The sequence below is a fragment of the Triticum aestivum genome, chromosome 1D, assembly GCF_018294505.1.
Source record: "Triticum aestivum cultivar Chinese Spring chromosome 1D, IWGSC CS RefSeq v2.1, whole genome shotgun sequence".
Lineage (NCBI taxonomy): Eukaryota > Viridiplantae > Streptophyta > Magnoliopsida > Poales > Poaceae > Triticum > Triticum aestivum.
The window spans coordinates 381,462,860-381,489,265 of record NC_057796.1 but is presented as its reverse complement, the minus strand read 5'-3'; positions in this window follow the sequence as shown (position 1 = coordinate 381,489,265).

The following is a 26,406-nucleotide window of genomic DNA, read 5'->3' as shown; positions in this document are numbered from 1 at the left end:
ACATAGTTTTTTCTAAAAAAACTGAACCATTCCTGACCTTTCCTCTTCTTTTAAGCATATTTTGTGCAGTTCAACTAAAATAAAATGCCATCACCGCCTTGACAATTCAGTGACACTGTACAAAAGGAAATGACTTAACATTACATCATGATGTCAGGTATGTAATCGACAGGCATTAGAGACAAACATACAGACCTCCTCCGATAACATAATGAACATTAATTTTAATAAAGGTTTGACTAGCTTTACCGGGATAATTTGAGTGAACTCTACACCCTCTGTTCCTTAATATAAGATGTTTTCGCAGTTCAATTTAAAGTACCCAAATGTCTAGTATTTAGAAAAACAGGTAGTAGTTTTCTTGAGCACATAACTGGGAAAGCTTGCCACACTTTATATATGTCCATACGCTAATGCAACACCATTCGAATAGTACAAATATACACTAATCTAGTGGCTAGTGCAACAGTAGAGTAGTTATTTTATTACAGGGTACAGTACAATGGTTTTACTGAATAGATTTCCATAAGCTCTAGCACTAGAAGATTTCTATAAGAATTATCAATACAAAATGTAAAGGTAACAAGTTTCAGTATTGGTATACTCGCTGTGCAAGAGCATTAAACCAAATACAAAAGTCTAAAGATAACTAGCATTATTAACTAATGACAGTATAATTTTTTTTGCAAACCATGTACCTTCAAGGTAAATATCATTTTGAACTCGAGGGGACCTAAAAATTGCTATCCCAATCTTGATAATCGATCAAACATAAAAACTTGATCGAACGAATCAAGAGAACAGCCGGAGGAGGAGGTGCCCACTCTTGATCTTTCCTCTTGTCTTCATAATTTTTTGTGCAGTTTAACCAAAATAAAATGACATCAGCGCCTTGGCATTTTGGTGACACTGTACAAAGAAAAATTGCCTTATCTCATGAAAGTGAGGTATGTAATCTATAAGCATTAACAGTGCAAAAATATGAAGGTAGTAACAAGTTTCATCGTTGGTATACTGGCTGTGCAACAGCATTAGAATGCCTTAGCTGATAAATCTTTAATACATCCACAATCAATAGCTAACCCTAAAATAATCCAGTGACATTAAATGGCATTGCTTAAATTTATCAGTGGCATTAGACTGAGTGCGGCATTAGTTAAATGTGGCATCACTTTAGCAGTAGCATTGCTTGACTTGACCGCTGGTGTTATACTAACAGCAAAAAAGTTGCAATAAGAGCATGGGAGGCCCATTCGGATAGTGGGCGCACCAGTACAATGTACCTCCATCGACGCATAGAGTGGTGAGGGAGGTATGGTTGCCCAGAGCAACAAATATCCAGGCAGCATATGTGGATTACGGCCCATTTTTGTTCTCTTTAGCCACCTTTTTGCTATGTGAGGACAACAAACCGATCGACCGGGTCATTCTCTATTGCGTTGTCATGCCTTTCTACCCTTTTTCAACCAAGAGACACGAGACTCGTTCCTTAGCTACTGATTTTCCCCTTTTCAACCTAGATGCGGGTTCGATGCCTAGTCTCTTGGACAGTACATTCTCCCTTCCTTTCCTTATTCAACCCAGACATGGATTAGTCTGCATGAAGTAGGGTTTCCTTTAATAGTGCAAGTTAAGGTTTTTGTCTGTGTGACCAACAGAGCAGAGGATAGCAAATTGGGAAGATGGTAGAGTGGAAAAAGATCCACATGCAGTGACGTGGCATATCGGGCAATAGAACAAGGGTATGGTTCGAAAAGAGGTAGCATACCTGAGGGTCAGCGGAAGTGGCTTAGCTCGTGGTCGTCGTTGTCCGCACACATGACGGCAGCGAGCTTGGGGACGGAGGCCATCCCGCGCGGGCGCTAGGTCTGAGAGGGCGGCCTTGTCGTCAATGCGTGACCTCGCTCGCCGACGACGAGTGCGTCAACGCTGCACGTCCTTTTCTTCCCCGGCGGATCTGAGACCACCGGTGAGGAGGGAGAGAGAGGCCATCTTTTTAGATCTGGAGAGAGGGTGATAGTGTGAGAAGCAAGTGGGCAGCCCTTAGCAAGAAAGCGCTGAAGCTCCAGCCTATATATCTTTTTTGATACTAGTACTAGAGGTGGAGTAGTGGTATAGTAGTTTATATTTTCTCTGCATACAGTACCAGTTAGTCGTGCTTCAAAACTGAACGGCACGCCATTAAAAAAATAAAGGTCGATAACTAATGCGGCACCTCGGGCCAATGCGGCTAGATCGCATTTTGCACGAGAAATTACACACTATGTTTTGTTGACATGTGGTCCCGTTCCAACATGTTAGTGAGACGACGGCGAGTCCTTTTGTACAATTCTCGAACGGACGTCTATGTAGGCCGGGGCACCTCTTCGTTTACCGTGGCAACTGTCCACCGCCTCTTCGCCTTTCCCTCTCGATTTGGAACTGCTGCCGCACGCTCTTCCTCCCTCCTCCATTTGCCTTCAACCTTCCTTCTGCCATTGTTCGATCGTCTTCTCCATGGAGGGAACAGGCTGGAAACGACCACGTTATTCTTGCCCCGATCTGAATGATGACATGGTGGAGGAACTCATTGATCAGTGCGACGTCATCACCTCGGCTAGCATGGCAGGTTCGTTCAAGAGCATTTTCGACTCAACTAATAACATCATTACAAAGAACCCAAGGGTCCAGGAGCGGTTTGATCTCCCCTATCTTCTTCACCGTGAGCCTGGTCACTGGCGCGCGGACGATGCAAGCCTCGCCTTGTGCAAGTTTGTGCCGCTTGATAATGATACGTGTGATGTTAAGATGCCATCGCTTGAGGGTAAGGCTTGGGCAGGCGCACACGGAGATTGGGTTGTTTATATTGGGTACAACTGCGAGTGGGAACTTGTGAATGTGTACACTCGTCACCGGGTTCCACTTCCAAAAATCTTAGACTGCCCAGAGGTTGACCACACCGGTATTCTATGTACGTTCAACTACGATCATGGTGACTGTCGTCTACAGAAGATAGTAATTTGTCGAGTTCCCGTCTACTCTTGGGATTACACGGACTATGGAGATCTTGCTATCTTCGACAAGCTTGTTGCCTTCCTGCATAGTTCGACTGGATGGATATTGCTCATCAGTTTCTATACACGGATGTGTACTGTGATGCAATTCAATACGAGGGTCTTGTGTTTGCTGCCACCCCTCGTGGCACTGTTTTTGCATGGAATCCTTATGCTTTCGGTACATTTGTCTTCCACCGTAATTATAATTGTTTCATCCACATGCATGCGGGTTAGCTAGTTTCCCTTTACTAATTAACCTTCTTGTGTTTCCAAGGTCCTGTGAACATTCCACCACCTATACTTGAAAAAAATTATAACCAAGAGGGAGATGACGATGATGATGATCACGAGCATGAGGACCCATATACTCAGTGGCGCCTGGTAACTTATTCTGATGGACCACCTTTTCTTGTCCGTCTACAGGGCACCGCTGATGTTACTAAGGAAGCAGGTGTTGTCTCCCATGGTCCCACTCTCCAGACCTATTCCAACATCCGTTGCAGGGTATTCGGGATGGATACTACTGTGCTAGCGCCAACACCTCCTCCCTGGTTTAGTATTGATACTCTTGGAGGAAACTCGCTCTTCCTTGGACAAAACTATCCAATGATGGTGAAAGGCGATCCACCTGCTGTTCACACAACGTTACTACCATTTATGAGAAGCAACTGTATCTACACCTCGGACTTTGCTATGCTTCCCAACCGTGGCTATCACAATATGGGTCATGAAATAGGCCGCTTCAGCCTGGATGATCAGTCTTGCGTTGGTCTCGGGATTGACAGTAGCTGGCCCTTCCGAGACAAACTCTTCTGGTTCAAAGCAAGCGTTTCCAACGCGGAAGATTGGTTGAGCTGAAGTTCATTTCATTGCTTGTTATTTGTTGTGTGATGAAAGCTTCAGTGTTTACTAGAATGTTTTGTTGGAACTAATCTATAACCCAACATGTATCCTCATTGTCGTTGTGTGTTGATGACTGGTTGTATGTAATAAATGGTACATTTGCATATGCATGTCATAAACTCAATTTATGAATGGTTTTCGACTCACTTCTTGGAGTGTTAGTGCCGTAGTAGTATAGCCAGCATCAGGTTATATGAAGTTGCCACATCACATAGAGCCAACCAATATTGGAGTATGCTAGCACAATAGTTAGTTCTAGTTAGATCAACTAGAGCTAGGTATCGCACGGAGGCCGAGAAATATGGTGATAGCGTGACTGCGTGAGGTGGGCTTGTACGTAGTATGATGTAGGCACAAGGCTTGCCGTGTTTCCTACTCCTCCGGTCTAAATGTTGAGAAGATTTGGTCGAGTTCTTCCTCGTTTTGTCGACACATGGGACATCCAGCATCCAGGTCGTGTCATGCAAGAAAATGGAGTGCTAGTTGAAGCCACGTGATGTGCATCTTGGGTTAAACTGTAAATAGAATCTTACTACTCTTGAGTAACTCCAAAAGCGGACACCAAAGATCTTCATTGGATTTGTTTTTCATCACCAGCACGTCGAGGTGAAAGATGTGCAGGTTCAGTGGGTCCTCTTGCGTTTTCACTGACATGTGGGACCGCATGTGAGCAAACAGACGATGGGCTCTGCGCGTCTGCTGGCTGGCTGAGAAGAGAGATAGAGGAGGGCTGAGCATGGACTCCAGGAAATTAGTTCTACGTAACCAACACCTCGAGATAGGCTCGATATAGTTTTTCTTGAGGGTTGGACAGTAGGACCACGTCCTACTGCATGTATATATTAAGGACCCAAAGGGTGATTATGTTACAAATGCACAAGGGGAGGGGGGTGTCTCAAGCAATTACAAAGGATATTCAGAGAAGCAGTAGGTTAATATAGTTAGTGGATATAAGCTAGGATAATAGGGATGAGGTGTCTCTTATCTACAGGGAGTCTATGAACAATGTTGGCAAAATTGTTCCTAAACCTGGCTAGCCAGCTGTCAACCGAAGGGGTCACATGTCGAAAATAGTTATTGTTCCTTTCCTTCCATAGACTCCACGCAGCAACTAGGAAAGTGTCCATGAGCATTTTACGTTGATTCCCGTTCTTCAGGTGTTTCAACAGATGTAGCCGATCTCCAGTAGCAGGCCAGGTGATATTGAGCTTGAGCCAGCATCGTGTGCTGAACGTGCAGTGAAAGAAGAGATGCTCAAGGGTTTCTTCCACGTGTTCGCCACAAAGGAGACAGTCTAGGTTGGTCCCAATGTTATAGTGTCTTCTGCTGAGCATATTACGCGTGTTGAGACGATCCACTAGGATAAACCAACCAAAGACTTTGATTTTGGGGACACATTTAGCTTTCCAAAGCCAATGAAACGCCTCGTGGACTTGAAGCTCTCTGAAACAAAATTTGTAGTACGACACACGCTACCCACAGGAGTCCCATCTGACACCAATTTTCTTGGAGTCCGTGCTACATCCATATCTTCTCCTTCCTGTTTTCTCAGCCATTGCGCGGTGGGCGGGGTGGGGGTTTGCCGATAGTTGGTTTGCTCAACTGCGGTCCCACTTGTAAGTGAAAATGCAACACAACACGCATCCCCCTTGAGCGGCGTGCCGGACCAACTATGTGGTGGTGTGACGCGAACGCGGCAGCCTTTTCCTTTTGAACTTGTAACTTGTAAAATTTGGTTCTGCTCCATGGCGCGACCGATAGATAGAAATAACGATTTTCCCTAGAGTAATGAGAAGTTTGGTTCTGGCACGGTTCATGCATGGAGTACGTACGAAAATTATGAAGTTGATGCGAAAGGTAAGATAATTACTAGTAGTACCATATACTACTACATGGATTTGACGGAAATATAAAGATACAGACGGATCCATCAATGACATCCTCACGCCCTAGTGCGCCGGGTCACCAACCGATGTGTGAGGAGCAGCGGCGTTGGCGGCGAGCTCAACGTGCTTCTGAACAATGCCGTCCAAGGTTGCCCTGCGGTCCAAGAAGGCCAGCGACCTATCGTCCTCCTCTGGCACGTAGTAGTCCTTGTGGACGATTTGCGCGTAGATGTGGGTGATTATGTTGACGGTGTCTTGCTGCGCCAGGCGATGCGTGGTGAGCGCAACCTCGAGGTGGACATTCTCCAGCGTGACGGTGGGCAGTTGAGGCAGTTGAGGGTGGCGGGCATCGCAGAGCCTGGGCGCGTGGCCTGGAGGCGTACGTCAAGGTCGTCCACGGGCTTCTTGACGATGATGAACTTGTCGAGGAAGCCGACGAGGACATCGTCGAACAAGGATACGAAGTTGTCGTCCAAGCGGCCTCTCGCCCTGGCGGCCTCAAGCACGACCTGGAGACGTTCCTCGGTGCCGGGCCGCAGGACGGCGTCGTGGACCATCTGGCACAGCCGGCTGATGCTCGCGCTCATCGCCTCCATGGTCTAGCTTCTAGTCAACTGATCTTGCGATTGGAGTGATCACTGTTGCCCTTGGTTAGGGTGCATAGGTGCGTAGGATTTCGTAGATTGGACTGGCGGGGAGCCTTTATATGAGAAGTGCAGACTGCGTTGCATTCACGTGTCTGTTGGCCATCTACTCCTCGGCCCTCTACTGCACCTGTGTTTGGCTGTATGACAGGTGGTCCAGCCACCTGTTGGGCCCACGTGTCATACACCCAAAGGCAGGTGCAGTAAGTCAATGAAGTCATGTCCCCCTTCGTGTCGGTGCAGTATAGTCATCTCACCGTACCTCTAGTTGGGCCCAAACGGGAGAACTTTGATGTTTATTGGTTTATTGGTTCCCTTTGCATTTTGCGCCAAGTTTTGACCTTTGATTTAACTAATAAAATGTTAATGCATGTAACAAAAAAATGTTGTGTAAGTCACCTTATGAAAACCAAATAATCCCAAAACACTTAGGCACGGTACATTAACTCCCTCCTCGTTTCTTATTTCATGACATATCAACCAATGAGAGATGTGGGCCGTGCATGCTTTCAATGACTTGAGACTACCAAACATGACATGCAGTGGTTAGTTCATTGCATGTAATGCTATTAATTAGCAAAAATACATTAAGTTCTCTCGCTTTCCCCTTCGTCTTGGTCATGGAGCACAACCTAAGAGAATGGTTAATAGTATAGCTAGCTGCTGGCTATATGTTGTTGCCATGTCATATAGAGCCATCACTTGTAGCCACTCATACAATAAGGTTAGGTATAAGGCTGGCTATAAGAGTACTACCTTTTCTCATCTTCTCTCTCTCTTTCTTCATATTTATTGTATCGGCCTAGCAATCCGCATATAGCTAGGCTCTTGCATGAGAGCCCACTCCTCTTTTTCGCTTGCTATAAGATGACTTATACACCTAGATGGAGGGAGTAGTCTCAAGTCATTGGATGCATACGCACCCCACGTCTCGTATTGGGTGATTTCGTTTTTCGTGGCAAAAAATAGGGAACGAGGTGGGTAGTTAATATACAGCGCCTAAAAGTTTTGGGATTACTATTTGGTTTTCGTAACGTGACTAATGCACTAGTACGGAGGGAGTACAATAGTAGTCTTTGATTGCAATTTTTTGTTGGTAGCTTAGAAAGCTGAGCGCTCGGTGAGTACAATAGTAGTATGATTGATGAGACTTCAGATTTGAGCCATCTACCGGAAGGAATAAAATAATACACCATGTATTTATTTACAGAGGGAGTAGTACATTTTTTGTGACATGCATTACTAGATATTTCTAGTCAAATACTAAATCCAAATGGATGTGGTAGTACTACTAAATCCAGACGGTGGTGCTAGTACTAGTAGTAGTACTACCAATGTAGTAGTACTGTACTACCCGTTGGTCAAATTATTATGTGCTGCTCCTCACAGTGAAGTGACAAGACCCTGCGCTGGAGATGACACCTGAGTGTAGGTGCCGTGTTCGGCATACCATAGTCAGCCTCATCGTCTGCACTCACTATCATCATGGCTGTAGAGCTAGCCTGCTTACAACTAGTCGTGTTTGACATAATTTCCCGTGCGTAGATGCCCGTGCATTGCACGGAACACCAAGATTGGGGGTGGACGGAGCCGGGAGCGGCCATCGCGCCAGATTTTTCCATGGCCTTCTAGATGTGGTGGGGAGGAGATAAGGCTGATTGTGGGAGACAAGGAGTTGTTTGTAAATAGGGAACAAGTGCGGGCATCTTTTTGCAAAACTACAGAAGTTTGGTTTGTATGCGTCAGATCTAGATCCGACGGCTATTGGTCAAAGATGGCAGGCACAACATCATCACCAACTCAGGACCTCTTTGATTCGTAGGTTTTGAAAACGCAGGAATAGGACACGGCAATATTACAAGTTTCAAACTGATATTGCAAATGTTAGGAGTAATGCTGCACATACGAAGAGGGAATTACTAGGAAGTTTACGTAAGAACTTTTGTTACTTTAGGTGGATGCAGCATTATCGTACAAACTAAAATCCACCGCCCTGACAAGTCACTAATGGGCAAATAAATTTTCGAGTCTCTGGCCACTAAAATGAAAAAAAAAAATCAGCTTCTATGGAGACTTTGTCATTTAGGCTTAGACGCTTGCGGTGATCAGCACGCCATTCATTGTTGCGCCAGAGAACGCCAAACCTCATTACCTTGAGCACACTTGCCTCCAGAACAAAGAACCTGGCCAATTTAATCTCAGATGTGCTGCCTCGGTAGTCGATCAAATCAATTTCTGTAAGATGGAGATCAAGGCATTCGATGAGATTGTTATAGTGCAGCACATTTTTCACTTTCGGGTCTTTTTTTATCTGCAAAAGAAGAGAACATATTAGAGCAGCTGGCTGTATAAGATTGCCGTGTCATCAAGAGGTACCAATATCATTCGCTCATACGATAGGGTTGGCTGGCTAGTGATATTTTTTCACTCTCTCTCTCTTTCTCTTTCCTCTCATTTACCTAGGAGCACGTGAAGAGCTTGGGCATTTGTTGCCTTCCACTATGTGGCCGATGCCATATTTCTCAAAAGTATGCCACATAATACGCATCGATGTCAAATCAAAAGATTTTGGCACCGCTCTCGCGATGTGAGAGAGTTGGCACCACTGTGCACACAGACCCACATGTATAAACAAATCAATCAAACCAACTACACCAGCCTCTCACTCTCCCAAACAAGTGTTTTTTTATTGCCTCAGTCCTCTCCCTCTCCCACGCAAGTGTTTTTTCATTGCGTGAGTTAATTTGGCACCGGAGCAAAGTAGGTGATCCAGATTGGGGCACCAGGTGAGCAATGGAGGGGCATCGATGCCAAATGCATCACAAGTGAATTTGGCACGTGTTTTGGCCTACATAGTGGAGGGCCGTTATAGCCCACTTTTGTACTACCTCGTATTTAGTGTAAAATTTTGACCATAGAATTACCTAAGAAAATGCCAATGCATGTCACCAAAAATTATACCATTTGAAATTATGTTCAAATACGAATCCAACGATATAATTTTTAGTGACATGCATTAACATTTTGTCAGTTAAATCTATGGTCAAATTTTGATACTACAAAATAGGAAGAGTAAACCAGGACGGAGGTAGTACTTGCTCTTAGGGTAACCATAGAGTTACTAGTCTAAGTTACTTTCCACTATGACTAGCCTAGGCTACTATAGTAGTACAACAAAAAACGATGCAGGTGATCACGTGAGAAAAAATACTAAAAACATTTCTTTCGGTGCAGTGCGTAGATGCAGTTTTGAACACTACACTTGTCATCGTAATTTGGGAAAATTACGAAAAAATTGAGCTACGTTGTGATTACCGTTTACTAATAGGAAAGAAGTTTCACCTCGATGAGTAGCTTCTCCGTGCACGGAAAGCATGTAAGGAATCCAACAACTTGATCCAGATTGGGGCCGATAGATTTTATTGCCAAGATCTTCACTGTGCGCATAGACTGGTCAAGCTTGTGGGAATCATTTTCTGGAAGACAGTCGTAAATACATCAAGAAGAAATTTAAAAATGTGAATTTCAAGAAGACGGAGAAGAAGATGAGTGTTGTACCTGAACGATTACGGATCCAATAAAGAGTTCGGAGAATTTGGCAGACGAGTACACCAACGCTGTCAATTTCGGCGCGTCAATGACCCAGATTTTTGTTGGACATTCTAGATCAAATACAAGCAATCTCTCAAGGAAAGGCGCATTCTCAATGACCATAACGTGGAACAGCTGGAGTGATCTCTTCCCAATTGATGTCTTGTTGCGGGGCCAGCAAGACACATAAATCCATCGGAAATTCGTCGAGGCGATGTGGAGGCTAATGAACCCGTGGATCTGCTCAAGACGAAGGTACTCGAGCGCAGTACAGCTGCGGAGCAGGTGCTCCATAGCCTTCTTCGAGATGACAACGTCGAAGAGGTCGAGCTGCTTGAGTTGAGGGAGAAGAAGGGCGGGCGCGGCATTAATCTGTGGAAGATTGCAGGAGCTGAAGCTGGTGCGGCGCAGCGTTGGCGTGAGGTGGAGCGCGGACGGCGGTGGATAGCGACATCGTCCAGCTTCAAAGCTGAGCTCCTTGAGCTGATCTAGGGCGGGCGATAAGAACCACTCATCGAACTTGGCTTGGACCTTGCAGTTGGTACTGAACATGCGGATGTCAAAGCGTCTGGCTAGCCCAGGGTGCGATGAAAGGATCTTGGAGACTGCGGACATGCGTTTGCAATCCCTGTCACACAGGCAGCTGTCGACGGTGAGGTTGAGGGGACGCGGCGCCAGAGGGGGCGGCACCGCCGGGAGAGCAGGGTGGTCCGCATGGCAGATTTGGTGGGGACGAGGCCGATGATGACGAGCAACATGTCGTCAGAGAGGCTGCTGATGAAGTCCAGGCTCGCCAGATGTGGTTTTGGCTCAAGCCGCCTCCGCTTGTTGGCTGCCTCGCCGTCCATCTCAACCGGCGGCGACGCCGGTGTACACGTGTGCTGGTGTGTGTTGTGTGCTGGCCTGCTGGGTGTGCGCGAGTGCGTCCTTCTGTGCATGCCGCCGCGCAGTGGTGAATTGTGCACGAGTGTGTCCTTCACGCGGAAGAAGTGTGCCCTCAATTTACTAGCGTGTGGGGTGCTACCCCGTGTGGTTTCAACTTTGTTTACTTCACCGCGTGTCAGATGGGACTCTAGTTTACTTATTTTCACCCACTACCACATGGGCCAGCACACGAAGATATAGAACACGAGCTGACAAGGCAGCATGTGGACTGGTTGACCGGTCAACTAAACAATATACGGAGCTATACACGGATACAATGACCATATAATCCGTCGGTATAGAGAGTTTGAGTGAGAGGGTAGGCCCATGAGAGATAGCAGAGAGAGAGAGAGAGAAAGAGCTACTCCCTCCGTTCGATAATGTAGTGCCAACATTTTTTTAAAGTCAAACTTTTGAAACTTTGACCAAGTTTATAAAGAAATTACTTATATCTGCAATACCAAAGATAAATGATAGTATGAAGTAAGTACATGTTGTGATGAATCTAATGATCGTTCCAGATGTAAATGTTTTTCTCCACATATACCTGGTTAAACTTTTCTGAGGCTTGACTTTTCAAAACATCCATATGCTTATGGACGTCAGAGAGTACCTAACTAGAGAGAGTGTGTGTGAAACAGAAAGAGTGACTGAAAAAAGTGTGTGTGCGTGTGTGAAAGAGACATGGACAACACACGATAAAAGTAGAGAAAAAGTGTGTGTGTCTTATGCAAACATATCACACATGCATCTTCGATAGCGGAAGCAAGGTGAGGGGATATTGTGTTGTTGTTTGCAACTGAGAGAGAAAGACCCCTAGCACGTGGCCAAGAAGGGTCTGGCAAACAAGGGAGAGAGGTCGAGAGAGACGTACGGAGAAAAAAATGTAGACATGGGGAGGACAGAGTGTATGTTTGTCATAGAGAGATCCCCTGGAGATCGTGATGGGACTACATGGGTGGGAGATCGAGTGACAAGGTGTGTGCGCGATAGAAGATACCCCGAGAGATATCGAGATAGACGTATGGATGGAAGGAGACAATACGTGTGTTCCTGATGGCTAGTGAGAGATAATCATACTTAGGGGGGAGTGTGTGCGCCTATGATGGAGTGAGGGATTATGGTACTTAGGGGGGTGCGTGTCACATAGAGAGAGAACAAGGGCGGAGAGTGTTAGATGGGTCTATGTAGCGCGAGCGAGACATGTGTATGTGTGAACCAGGGAGATATAAAGTTTGAGAGAGATAGAGGAGCCCCGATAAGGCTGAGTGGTGCGTCAGATAGCTGAGAGGGGGAAAGAGATATTCCATCCGCTCGATAATGCAGTGCATATAAATTTTTTAGAAGTCGAACTTTGGAAACTTTGACCAGGTTTACGCAAATGTTATTTATATCTACAATACCAAAGATACATCATACGAAACTACATCTCATGATGAATCTAATGGTATATGTTTGTCGTTCTAGATGTAAATGTTTTTCTCCACGTACATGGTCAAACTTTGTGATGTTTGACTTTTCAATAAATCTATATGCTATGGACCGAAGAGAGTGCCTAAGTCGAGAGAGATCAAGTGCGTGTGAAGGAGAATGAGTGAGTGTGCAAAAAGAGTATGTGTGTGAAAGAGAAAGGGACAACAAACGATAAATTAGAGAGAGAGTGTGTGTTTGTTCGTTTCTTATGCAAACATATCACGCATGCATCTCCGAGATAGAAAAGCGAGGTGAGGAGATACACGAAGATAGCTAGTGCGTGATTGTTTGCAACGGAGAGAGACACCCCTATAGCACATGTCCAATAGAGGTCTGGCCAACAAGGAACAAAGGTCGAGAGGGACGCATGGAGAACATGGACGCATGGGGAGGGAGAGAGGGTGTTTTGTGATAGAGAGATCCCCTCGAGATCGTGAGGGGACTATATGGGTGGGAGATCGAGGGACGAGGTGCGTGCGCGATAGAAAGATGCCCCGAGAGAAATTGAGATAGACCATACACATGTTTCTGATGGAGACTAAGATTAGCTAGTCATATACATATAGGGGGGACTGCGTGTGCCTACAATTGAGTGAGAGACCATCATACTTGGCTAGGCATGAGATTGTGTGTGTGTGCGTGTGAGATGGAGAGAGAATGAGGGAGAAAGATAGAGTTTTAGATGGGTCTATCGAGTGCGAGTGAGATATGCATGTGTATGTGTGACCCAGGGAGATGGAGAGTTTGAGAGAGAGAGAGAGGGAAGAGCTCCGAGACGACAGAGTGGTGCGTGAGAGATTTACGGGCAACGAGGCAAGGAATTTGTGTGCATACGATGAGTGCTCCCAAGATATTTAGCTTGGACTAGAGAATCATACATAGTGTGCGAGAGAGACCTATAGATGGAGTATATATGCATGCGAACTAGAAAGACCCCCCCCCACACACACACAAAGAGAGAGAGAGAGAGAGAGAGAGAGAGATGGAGAGAGAGGGAGAGGGACCAACAAGGTTTGTGTGTTGGATGCGTGCGACAGAATTGAAGATTTTCGGCGAGAGAGAGAGAGCGGGAGTCCGAGAGAGGGGAGGTCGCGTTTTATGCATCAAAGACTGATATAGACCATGTTTCAATATAAACTTGCATTCAAATATTTAAATTGGAGAACATGTTGTCTGTAATCCAAGCATGAATGGAGATATGCGTATATCAAACAAGTTCATTAATTTGACTTTCAACATGTTCATGGAGTACTATAATACTGTACAACATGCTACTCGATTGAGGTGTTCAATTTTGTATTTAGTTCACTATTTTGACCTGGTGAACGAGCTATTTCATTGAATCGAGATATTTCATTTTGGGTTTGATTCCCGTTTTTGAGTGGGTCAACTATTTTTCATATAGTAAATCGTTAGCAACGAGCATGTAAAAGCACATTACTCCCGAGCATCATCTCTCCATCAAAAAAAGAAGTGGAGAGCTAATATTTCAAAATTTGATTCGAATCGACTTGGTAAGGTAGATGTGGATGCTCGTTCTCCCAAAATTTGAATGAACCGTTAAACACCCTCTGCTCGGTGGAATTCGCCCGAGCAAATAAATGGGAGACGCGAAATTACCGCCCTATGTGGGACACGCATCAATTGGCCCGTTGTACATCGAGGGTAGGTTCGTAACTTCAACCAAGCGCGCCTTCTCCTCAGCCGAAATGGCATGTGCCGAATAATTCATAAACCATGAGCAGCTAAACACCCTCTCCTCGCCCGAAATAGCTCGCGCCCACTATTTCAAAACACACTCTCCTCGCCCGAAATCGCTCGCGCCCATTATATTTCAAAACACGCCCTCCTCTCCCGAAATCGCTCGCGCCCACTATATTTCAAAACACGCCCTCGTCGCCCGAAATTGCTCGCGCCCACTATTTGGGAGAAGCAAAGTTACTCTACTATCCCTGACCCTCAGTACACAGACCCAAGCCGAGAAGCCTAAAGGCAGGGGTAGAACTGTAACCCCCCCCCCCACACACACACACATTTCAGAGAAATGCGTCCGTAAGACATGGTTCCACTCCCCTCCCAATTCCCCATTCATACCTCGTGGGCGCCAAATCACCTTCTCCCCGGAAGCTCCCTTCTCCCGCGAAACCTCAGCCGCTCCTCCATGGCGCCCCCACCGCACCAAATTCACAGTCGCCCTCCTCCCTAATGCCGGAGACACTGTCCATTTAACGCCGTGCACTGGGCTGTGTGCCTCTTACTCCGTGCTGCTGGAGCTGCCTCGAAAACGGCCGCGTGAACCGTACCAGAGCCGATTCACCCCCGCCATTGTTCATGGTGCTGGAGCGGCCCTAACTTCGGATCCATCTAGAGCCCCAGCGCTGCACCCCCGTAGCCGTCGACCGTCGCGACATCTCTGCTTCCCTACCACCGGTAGCCACCGCAACCACGCCGGCCTCACCGACTCGACGGCTGGAGCTGCCTACTTCACCGGGCTGCCAGATAGGTCGCACCCTCATCTCAAATCACTTTATTTAGGCGTCAGTTGTCTGAATTTTTATTCTGGGCCAATCGATTCCCAATGGGAAGCAGCACCCCTCGAGGCGGCGGAGCTCCTAGGCTGCCAGTTGGCTGGTGTCTAACGTAAGGTTGCGGGGGCGCAAGTTTGTTGTGGAAGCATACACCACAACAGTGGTGTATGCTTAGATGGTTATCTTAGAGTTGCGTGGGTTGAAGGTATTACTGCCGCCGGATCAGGATGACGGCGAGTCTTTGCGGATTGGCCCAGGGGCGGCCCAACCACGACAGTGTGGTGGGGCGGGGAGTGGGGTTTTGGTCGGGGCCACGGACGGCGAGGCAGGCTGCTCTAACGGTGGTCGCTGGCTCTTCGGGGAAGATTCCGAACAGTGTCAGCCGGGAGGTACAAGACGGCCATCAAGCCATCCGGCGTAGATCGGACAGTACCAAAATAAAATAAAATCATGTGACCCCAATTTAGTCTTCAGTCAATAGACGTGTGACCACTCTCGTACCTTGCTGTTGATCTCTTAGGGTATTTCTTCAGATCAGAGAGATGTGTCGTTCTTAACATTATGTGTTTTCTGCATCTTCAGCCACACCGTCTTCCGACTCACCGCAGCTGCTCCAACAAGGGAAGCATACACCAGAAGGGAGCTATAGTCCCCACTCAACAGTTCCCTGCATCGAATGCGTGTGCCCGACATGGACAGACACAAAAACTACAGGGCCATCGACAAGTGAGCACATGATGCTCACTCCTATGGATGGCGGCCAGATAGGTTGTACCCTCATCTTACTTGTGTGCAACATTTATGGCTTTGTTATTCATCTAAGCATGGAAAATAGATTATCACATTTCACTGTATATTCATGCTGATCTCTTACGGGTCTTGTTCAGGAGTTAACGTTGTTCCATAGTTCAGCTAAGAGACTTGTTCTTTAGGTAACGTTGTTCCATAGTTATCATCCATCAGCCAATGCTATCCCACAGGCTGGTGATTATAGTATTATACCACTTCTAGTATTACCTATGTTGTTCTTTAATACTTTTTGTGTGCCATCTAGTTAATCTCGAGTACAAACGATACATATTCTGTAGCTTTCATCTGTGTTCTCCCTTTAGTTTTTGAGACCTGTTGCTGCTAGTTAACCCCAGTCCTACTATTTATGTCGTCTCCTACAGGCACTCATTACATAAATCTAACTACTAGTTGTCTTCCATGCATGTCAGATATAATTGCACACACTGATTTATCCACAAGAACCTCACGGACCAATGTAACGGCCAACAAACTTGACGTCAATGATACCCAATATGATGGAACATGTAAAGGCAATTCTTCACGAGACATGCAGAAAGATGATGAATCCTATTCACCCCACAAGGTCCTTGCTCTAACTTGGCCCTTGATATGGGTACAGCATGCATGTAATGTTCTGGAGTGCATCTACTCTATTGCAATGCCTTGTGCTTAGCCTGCTGATCATGCATGTAAATATGACATGCCTTCCTGTTTTTCAGTACCTATTCCATTCATGATAACATGTTTTGAAATTCAAGTACTGTCATTCTACTCTATCACAATGCCATCTGCTTAGTTTGGACATCATGCTTCTGAATATCTTATGCATTGTTATTCATCAGTATGTACTTCATCTGTCTACCATACCATGTTCTTTTTTTTACATTGGAGTGTTGTTATAGTGGTCTCTTGCAATGCCATCTTAGTTTCCCAATCATACACGCATATGTTGCCTTAGTGTTTTTCTATATTTATTCCGCTAGCATACAGCTTTACATTCAAGTAGTGTTTTTCTACACTGTTGTCCTGCCCTATACCTAGCTCTTACATCATACTCCCTCCGTTCGGATTACATATCGCAGAAATGGATAAAACTGGATGTATCTAGAACTTAAATACGCCTAGACCCATCCATTTATTTCTGGATGGAGGGAATACATGTCAATATGTCATTCCTTTCTATTCTTCAGTACCTATTCCATCTCTGTTGTAGCATGTTTATAATTGAAGCACCATTCTTCTATATAAGGCATGCAAGGGGAAGACGGCTATGTTAGAATCTGAAGGGTTACAAACCAGGTCTTTTCAAAAGATCCAAACGCCAGGAGATAATAAACCAACTCCAGTTTTCATAGATACTGCTCCAGCACAGAGAAACCCAAGTCCCATTGATAATAAGCAGATTCCAGTGGCCAAAGAACTAGTCCGCTCCAGTCCAGGAAAAATATGTCAACTCCATTCTAAGAAGCGTGTGCGTATCCTCGCATCATAAATTTTATAGCATTCTGATCATATTTTCTACATGTTTCTTACCCATCTCTCTTTTAGAAAATAAGGTTAAATGATAGGAGACTTCCTCCATTGGGATCGTATTCGAGGAAAGTATCTTGCGGGAATTCTCTGTGCTCCAATGCTGATGTAAATACCTGTTGTATATCACTATATTTTTACATCAGCATGTATTTTGTTAATTGGCGTGAATCCAACCTTTATCTGATCTAAAATTAGTTGTAGCAAAATGTTAAAGGCGACAATGTTGATTTTTGTATGGAAAACTGCCTGGTAGTTTTGCATACTGAGCTGCATGAGTGTACTATCTCATATCATGCACATTACTAAATTGTAGTGTTCCTCTGGTTGCCCATTCATTCATTGTGTCAATGTTGCTTTCGTATTACCTTACCTTGCTGATGATAGTTGTGCCATATTGTGTTAATTTGGTGTAGGCTGGTGTGGTCTGGTTGCCCAAACGTTCGTTGTGTCAATGTTACTTTCCTCTTATCTGACCTGGACAATGATAGAAATGCTAGTGTGTTAATTTGGTGCAGGCTGCTGAAGATAAGAAGACAAACTCTGAAAATAGCAAGGCAACCGCATTGTTTCTTTCCAATAAATCTAGGCTAGTTAATATGGCAATAACTCTTGATTAATCTGTTCGGTTCCCCTCCTAATTTATGTTATGATGCAATGGGCGAGACACTCTCCACTATCAATAATACAAGCCTGCCAAAATCGCCATCTGAATCTGTTCAGTTTCCTATGTATCGAATGCAATGGAAAAATGTATGTTTGTGAACCAATTAAGGCTTGAAGCAATGATGGAAATGGTGGAGGAATCAGAGGTGCACATTTGTGCGCAACAACAACTGATCAATGTTTTAGAGACAGTGTAGCAAAGCAGCAAGAACTTGCCCACATGCCTACGGGCGTCATCCGCGCTGAGATTGCAGATTGTGACGTTGTAGATCGTTAGGTTCTGTTCATTTATTTGCACTGGCATCAATCTTTGATTGCATAGTGGATGTAATTTCCTATAATATATGTTGGATGTGCAACGTTTTTCCTTGTATGCTGTACCTTTGCTTGATCGGTTTTGGTCCTGTGCATAATTGCTTATCGTAATGGGCTCAAATTATCTAATTGGGCCTAAAGAGCGTTACCAGGCTGAAAGTTAATGGTTGGCCCTGTTACCTCCCGGGTCATTAACAGGATGACATCGAAGCGGGCAACAGGTGGGCCCATTTGATTTCATGGGCCATTTATAGGCCGATACTAAGGTTGGGCTACATATGGCCCAACTATACCGTGGGCCTTTAGCAGGCCGAAAGAGACAGCGGGCTCGTACTGGACCATGAAGAGCATGGGCCACTAAGAGACCGAAAGTCAGGACGTACTGTAAATGGCCCAACTGTGTCATGGGCCTTTAGCAGGCCGAAAGAGAAACCAGGCTGGTATTGCACCATGCAAATGGCCCAACTCATTTATGGGCCGGCAACAGGCTGAAAGACACACCGGGCCGGAAATTGGCCCAACACTTAAATGGGTCGCTAAAAGGCCGAAAGATGTACATCCTGAAAATTGGCCCATCCCTTGAATGGGCCGTTAACAAGCCGAAACCACATCGGGCCGACATTGAGCCCAAATATATAGCGGGCTGTTAACGGGCTCGAACTGACGATGGGCTGCAATGGCGTCAAATGGTTAACGGGCCGTTGACGGGCAGAATTGGCACATCTCGTATGGGCCGTGGGCTTAAATGGACCTGACACAAGTAGGCCTTATATGGGCCGGCCTGCTAATTCTTACTGGGCCGGCCTTTTTCACCGGAATGGGCCACTGTTGGGCCATGCCACATGTCGACCTATCATAGGCGCCTCCTGTCCAATGAGTGGATGACATCTGTCCCAACGGTGAGCCTTCACATGGTTCCTCCGGCCAATGAGAATTTTACATGTGGAAAATCCCCATTGGTCCGGGCTGTTAACGGGCTATCGGATCCAAACTGGAACCCGATAGCTTAACGACGACCCGTTATGGTGGATGCCACGTGTCGGTCACCGTTGAAGAAAGCACTTCTATGACGCACGATTTATCGTCATGGAAGTGGACACTTCTGTGATGATAATGTCATGGAACACTTCTACGACAACACAGGTATGACTATCTTGATTCTGTCATAAAATCATCATGGATGTACATGCATGACAGAAAACGTGACCTACTGTGACAAACACGTATCATCACAGAAGTGTATTTTTTATAGTGATTATGCTATTTAATACCCCTCTGATCTTGAGCATGATTATTATTTGTGAGTAGTTACTTTTGTTCTTGAGGTCACGGGAGAAATCATGTTGCAAGTAATCATGTGAACTTCATATGTGTTCGATATTTTGATAGTATGTATGTTGTGATTCCCTTAGTGGTGTCATGTGAACATCAACTACATGACACTTCACCATATTTGGGCCTAAGGGAATGCAATGTGGAGTAGTTATCAGATGATGGGTTGCGAGAGTGAAAGAAGCTTAAACCCTAGTTTATGCGCTATTCCCTAAGGGACCGCCTGGATCCAAAAGTTTAATGCTATGGTTAGAATTTATTCTTAATACTTTTCTTGTAGTTGCGGATGCTTGCGAGGGGGTTAATCATAAGTAGGAGGTTTGTTCAAGTAAGAACAGCACCTAAGCACCAGTCCACCCACATATCAAATTATCAAAGTAGCGAACACAAATCGAATCAACATGATGAGAGTGACAAGATGAAATTCCCGTGTACCCTCAAGAACACTTTGCTTATTATAAGAGACCGTTTTGGCCTGTCCTTTGCCTCAAAAGGATTGGGCTACCTTGGTGCACTTTTGTTACTACTATCATTACTTGCTCGTTACAAATTATCTTGCTATCAAACTACTCTGTTACTTACAATTTCAGCACTTGCAGACATTACCTTGTTGAAAACCACTTGTCATTTCCTTCTGCTCCTCGTTGGGTTCGACACTCTTACTTATCGAAAAGAGGTACAATTGATCCCCTATACTTGTGGGTCATCAGTAGATAGTAACACTACCATCAGCGCCCATCTTCCTCTTGAAGATCCATTTATTCTCAATGGATTGGCGATCATCGGGCAAGTCCACCAAAGTCCACACTTTATTCTTATATATGGATCCTATCTCAGATTTCATGGCCTCAAGCCATTTATCGGAATCTGGGCTCATCATAGCTTCTTCATAGTTCGTAGGTTCGTCATGGTCTAGTAACATGACTTCCAGAACAGGATTACCATACCACTCTGGTGCGGTACGTGCTCTGGTTGACCTACGAGGTTCGGTAGTAACTTGATCTGAAGTTTCATGATCATCATCATTAGCTTTGTCTCTAGTTGGTGTAGGCATCACGGGAACGGTTTTCTGTGATGAGCTACTTTCCAATTCGAGAGAAGGTACAATTACCTCATCAAGTTCTACTTTCCTCCCACTCACTTCTTTCGAGAGAAACTCCTTCTCTAGAAAGTTTCCATTCTTGGCAACAAAGATCTTCCCTTCGGATCTGTGGTAGAAGCTCTACCCAATTGTTTCCTTAGGGTATCCTATGAAGACGCACTTCTCTGATTTGGGTTCAAGCTTATCATGCTGAAGCCTTTTGACATAAGTGTCGCAACCCCAAATTTTAAGAAACGACAGCTTAGGTTTCTTGCCAAAGCACAGTTCATACGGTGTCGTCTCAACGGATTTAGACGGTGGCCTCTTTAACGTGAATGCAGCTGTCTCTAATGCATAACCCCAAAACGATAGTGGTAAATCGGTAAGATACATCATAGATCGCACCATATCTAATAAAGTACGGTTACGACGTTCGGACACACCATTACATTGTGGTGTTCCAGGTGGTGTGAGTTGTGATACTATTCCACATTGTTTTAAATGAAGGACAAACTCGTAACTCAAATATTCGCCTCCGCAATCAGATCGTAGAAACTTTATTTTCTTCTTATGATGATTCTCCACTTCACTCTGAAATTGTTTGAACTTTTCAAAAGTTTCAGACTTGTGTTTCATTAAGTAGATATACCCATATCTGCTCAAATCATCTGTGAAGGTCAGAAAATAACGATACCCGTCGCGTGCCTCAACACTCATCTTACCGCATACATCGGTATGTATTATTTCCAATAAGTCATTGGCTCTCTCCATTGTTTCAGAGAACGGAGTTTTAGTCATCTTTCCCATGAGGCATGGTTCACAAGTATCAAATGATTCATAATCAAGTGATTCCAAAAAATCCATCCGTATGAAGTTTCTTCATGCGCTTTACACCAATATGACCTAAACGACAGTGCCACAAATATGTTGCACTATCATTATCAACTTTGCATATTTTGACATCAATATTATGAATATGTGTATCACTACGATCGAGATTCAATAAACCATTTACATTGGGTGTATGACCATAGAAGGTTTTACTCATGTAAACAGAACAACTATTATTCTCTGACTTAAAAGAATAACCGTATCACAATAAACATGATCCAATCATATTGATGCTCAACGCAAACACCAAATAACATTTATTTAGGTCCAACGCTAATCTCGAAGGTAGAGGGAGTTTGCGATGGTGATCTTACAAATCTTGGAATCACTTCCAACACACATCGTCGCCTCGCCCTTAACTAGTCTCTGTTCATTTTGCAACTCCTGTATTGAGTTACTAATCTTAGCAACTGAACCGGTATCAAATACCCTAGGGTTACTATGAACACTAGTAAAGTACACATCAATAACATGTATAACAAATATACCTGTGTTCACTTTGCCATCCTTCTTATCCGCCAAGTATTTGGGGTAGTTCCGCTTCTAGTGACCATTCCTTTGCAGTAGAAGCACTCAGTTCAGGCTTAGGTCTAGCTCTGGGCTTCTTCATGGGAGTGGCAACTTGCTTGTCATTCTTCTTGAAGTTCCCTTTCTTTTCCTTTGTCCCTTTTCTTGAAACTAGTGGTCTTGTTAACCATCAACACTGGATGCTCTTTCTTGATTTCTACCTTCACCGATTTCAGCATCGCGAAGAGCTCGGGAATCGTTTTCGTCATCCCTTGCATATTATAGTTCATCACGAAGTTCTAGTAGCTTGGTGATAGTGACTAGAGAACTCTGTCAATCACTATCTTATCTGGAAGATTAACTCCCACTTGATTCAAGCGATTGTACTACCCAGACATTCTGAGTACATGCTCACTGGCTGAGCCATTCTCCTCCATCTTGTAGGCAAAGTACTTGTCAGAGGTCTCGTACCTCTCGACATGGGCATGAGTCTGAAATACCAATTTTAACTCTTGGAACATCTCATATGTTCCACGGCGTTCAAAAAAACGTCTTTGAAGCCCTGATTCTAAGCCATAAAGCATGGCGCACTAAACAATCAAGTAGTCATCATATTGAGCTTGTCAAACGTTCATAACGTCTGCATCAGCTCCTGCAACAGGTCTATCACCTAGCAGTGCATCAAGGACATAATTCTTCTGTGTAGCAATGAGGATAAACCTCAGATCACGGACCCAGTCCGCATCATTGCTACTATCATCTTTCAACTTATTTTTCTCTAGGAACATATATAAAATAAACGGGGAGCAACATCGTGAGCTATTGATCTACAACATAATTTGCAAATACTAACAGGACTAAGTTCATGATAAATTAAGTTCAATTAATCATATTACTTAAGACCTCCTACTTAGATTGACAACCCTCGAGTCATCTAAATGATACGTGATCCAAATCAACTAAACCATCTCCGATCATCACGTGAGATGGACTAGTCTTCAATGGTGAACATCTCTATGTTGATCATATCTACTATATGATTCCCGTTCGACCTTTCGGTCTCCAGTGTTCCGAGGCCATGTCTGTACATGCTAGGCTCGTCAAGTTTAACCTGAGTATTCCGCATGTGCAAAACTATCCTGCACCCGTTGTATGTGAACGTAGAGCTGATACGTCTCCAACGTATCTATAATTTTTTCTTGTTCCATGCTATTATATTATCTGTTTTGGATGTTTAATGGGCTTTAATATACCTTTTTATATTATTTTTGGGACTAACCTATTAACCGAAGGCCAGTGCAAATTGCTGGTTTTTTTTGCCTATTTCAGTGTTTCGCAGAAAAGGAATATCAAACGGAATCCAAACGGAACGAAACCTCCGCGAGGATCTTTTTTGGAATGGATGCAATCCAGGAGACTTGGAGTGGACGTCAAGGAAGCAACAAGGCGGCCACGAGGCAGGAGGGCGCGCCCAGGGGGGTAGGCGCGCCACCCACCCTCGTGGGCCCCTCGTAGCTCCACCGACCTACTTCTTTCGCCTATATATACTCTTATACCCTAACAACATCCGGGGGAGCCACGAAACCACTTTTCCTCCGCCGCAACCTTCTGTACCCGTGAGATCCCATCTTGGGGCCTTTTCCGGCGATCCGCCGGAGGGGGATTCGACCACGGAGGGCTTCCACATCAACACCATAGCCTCTCCGATGATGTGTGAGTAGTTTACCATAGACCTTCGGGTCCATAGTTATTAGCTAGATGGCTTCTTCTCTCTCTTTGGATCTCCATACAAAGTTCTCCTCAATCTTCTTGGAGATCTATTCGATGTAATTCTTTTTGCGGTGTGTTTGTCGAGATCCGATGAATTGTGGGTTTATGATCAAGATTATCTATGAACAATATTTGATTCTTCTCTGAATTCTTATATGCATGATTTAATATCTTTGCAAGTCTCTTCGAATTATTGGTTTAGTTTGGCCTACTAGATTGATCTTTCTTGCAATGGGAGAAGTGCTTAGCTTTGGGTTCAAACTTGCGGTGCTCGATCCCAGTGACAGAAAGGGAAATGACACGTATTGTACTGTTGAGGATAAAAAGATGGGGTTTATATCATATTGCTTGAGTTTATCCCTCTACATCATGTCATCTTGCCTAATGCGTTACGCTGTTCTTATGAACTTAATACCCTAGATGCATGCTGGATAGCGGTCGATGTGTGGAGTAGTAGTAGTAGATGCAGAATCGTTTCGATCTACTTGTCACGGACGTGATGCCTATGTTCATGATCATGCCTAGATATTCTCATAACTATGCACTTCTCTATTAATTGCTCGGCAGTAATTTGTTCGCCCACCGTAATATATGCTATCTTGAGAGAAGCCACTAGTGAAACCTATGGCCCCCGGGTCTACTTTACATCATATAAGTTTCCTATCTACAATTTTAGTTTACTATCTATTTTATTTGCAATCTTTACTTTTCAATCTATACAACAAAAATACCAAAAATATTTATCTTATTATATTTATCAGATCTCACTTTTGCAAGTGGCCGTGAAGGGATTGACAACCCCTTTATTGCGTTGGTTGCAAGGTGAAAGTGCAACTATCCCTGGGTGGTTTTGGTAATTCCTAACAACATATAGCTCATTGAGCTAATGCTATTTCAAGATGAATATTTCAGGAAAGTTCAATGATTGGCATGGCATGGATTAGGAAGTGGACCCTTCAAATTGCTAAGGACAAAAGATTGGCTCAAACTCAAAGCACAAGACTCTACATTTTCTATTTTAGTGATGCAAGATCACATTGAGTCTATAGGAAAAGCCAATACTATTAAGAAGGGATGAGGTGTTGCTTAATGAGGTTCTTTCTCAAAATGCTTAGTGATATGCTCCAAAACCCTCCACTACTTTCTCATATCCACATGTCCCAAACCAAATATCCAACTCGACCCCACCGATTCTTTCTATCCGGAGCCACCGAGTTCAGTTGACATAGCCATTGCCAAAAACCCTAGTCTTTTCGATCTCACCGATAGGGATCTCGGTCTCACCGAGATGGTATTGTAATCTCTCTGTTTCCCTTTGTAATGTTTCGGTCCAACCGAGATGAGCGATCGGTCCCACCGAGATTGCAATGCAAACACTCTGTTTCCTTTTCGTAACGTTTCGGTCCCACCGAGATGAGCGAATCGGTCCCACCGAGTTTGCCTGACCAACTCTCTGTTTGACTATTACCAAAATCGGTCGCACCGATTTGTGTAATCGGTCACACCGAGATTATGTTATGCGCTAACCATAATGATATCGGTCCCACCGAGTTTACATATCAGTCCCACCGAAACACCTAACGGTCACATTATGAACCGAGTCGGTCTGACCGAGTTCTCTGAATCGGACCCACCGAGTTTGGTGATTTGTGTGTAACGGTTAGATTTTGTGTGGAGGCTATATATACCCCTCCACCCACTCTTCATTTGTGGAGAGAGCCATCAGAACATGCCTACACTTCCAATACATATTTTCTGAGAGAGAACCACCTACACTTGTGTTGAGGTCAAGATATTCCATTCCAACCACATAAATCTTGATTTCTAGCCTTCCCCAAGTTGCTTTCCACTGAAATCTTCTTTCGACCAAATCCAATCCTATGAGAGAGAGTTGAGTGTTGGGGAGACTATCATTTGAAGCACAAAAGCAAGGAGTTCATCATCAACACACCATTTGTTACTTCTTGGAGAGTGGTGTCTCCTAGATTGGCTAGGTGTTACTTGGGAGCCTCCGTCAAGATTGTGGAGTTGAACCAAGGAGTTTGTAAGGGCAAGGAGATCGTCTACTTCGTGAAGATCTACCCTAGTGAGGCAAGTCCTTCGTGGGCGACGGCCATGGTGGGATAGACAAGGTTGCTTCTTCGTGGGTGGAGCCCTCCGTGGACTCGCGCAACCGTTACCCTTCGTGGGTTGAAGTCTCCATCAGCGTGGATGTACGATAGCACCACCTATCGGAACCATGGATAAAAAATCTCCGTGTCAACATTGCGTTTGCTCCCTCAAACTCCTCCCTCCACCTTCATATGCAATTGTTTTACATTCCGCTGCTATACTCTTAGAATTGCATGTGTAGGTTGATTGCTTGACCTGTGCTAAGTTGCTAAAATCTGCCAAGAAATAAAATTGGGAAAAGGCTAGATTTTTATTTGGTCAATTAGTCTAATCACCCCCCCTCTAGATATACTTTTGATCCTACAAGTGGTATCAGAGCTTTTGTCTCCATTTGCTTTGATTTCCATAGCTTTTGGTGGTCATAGC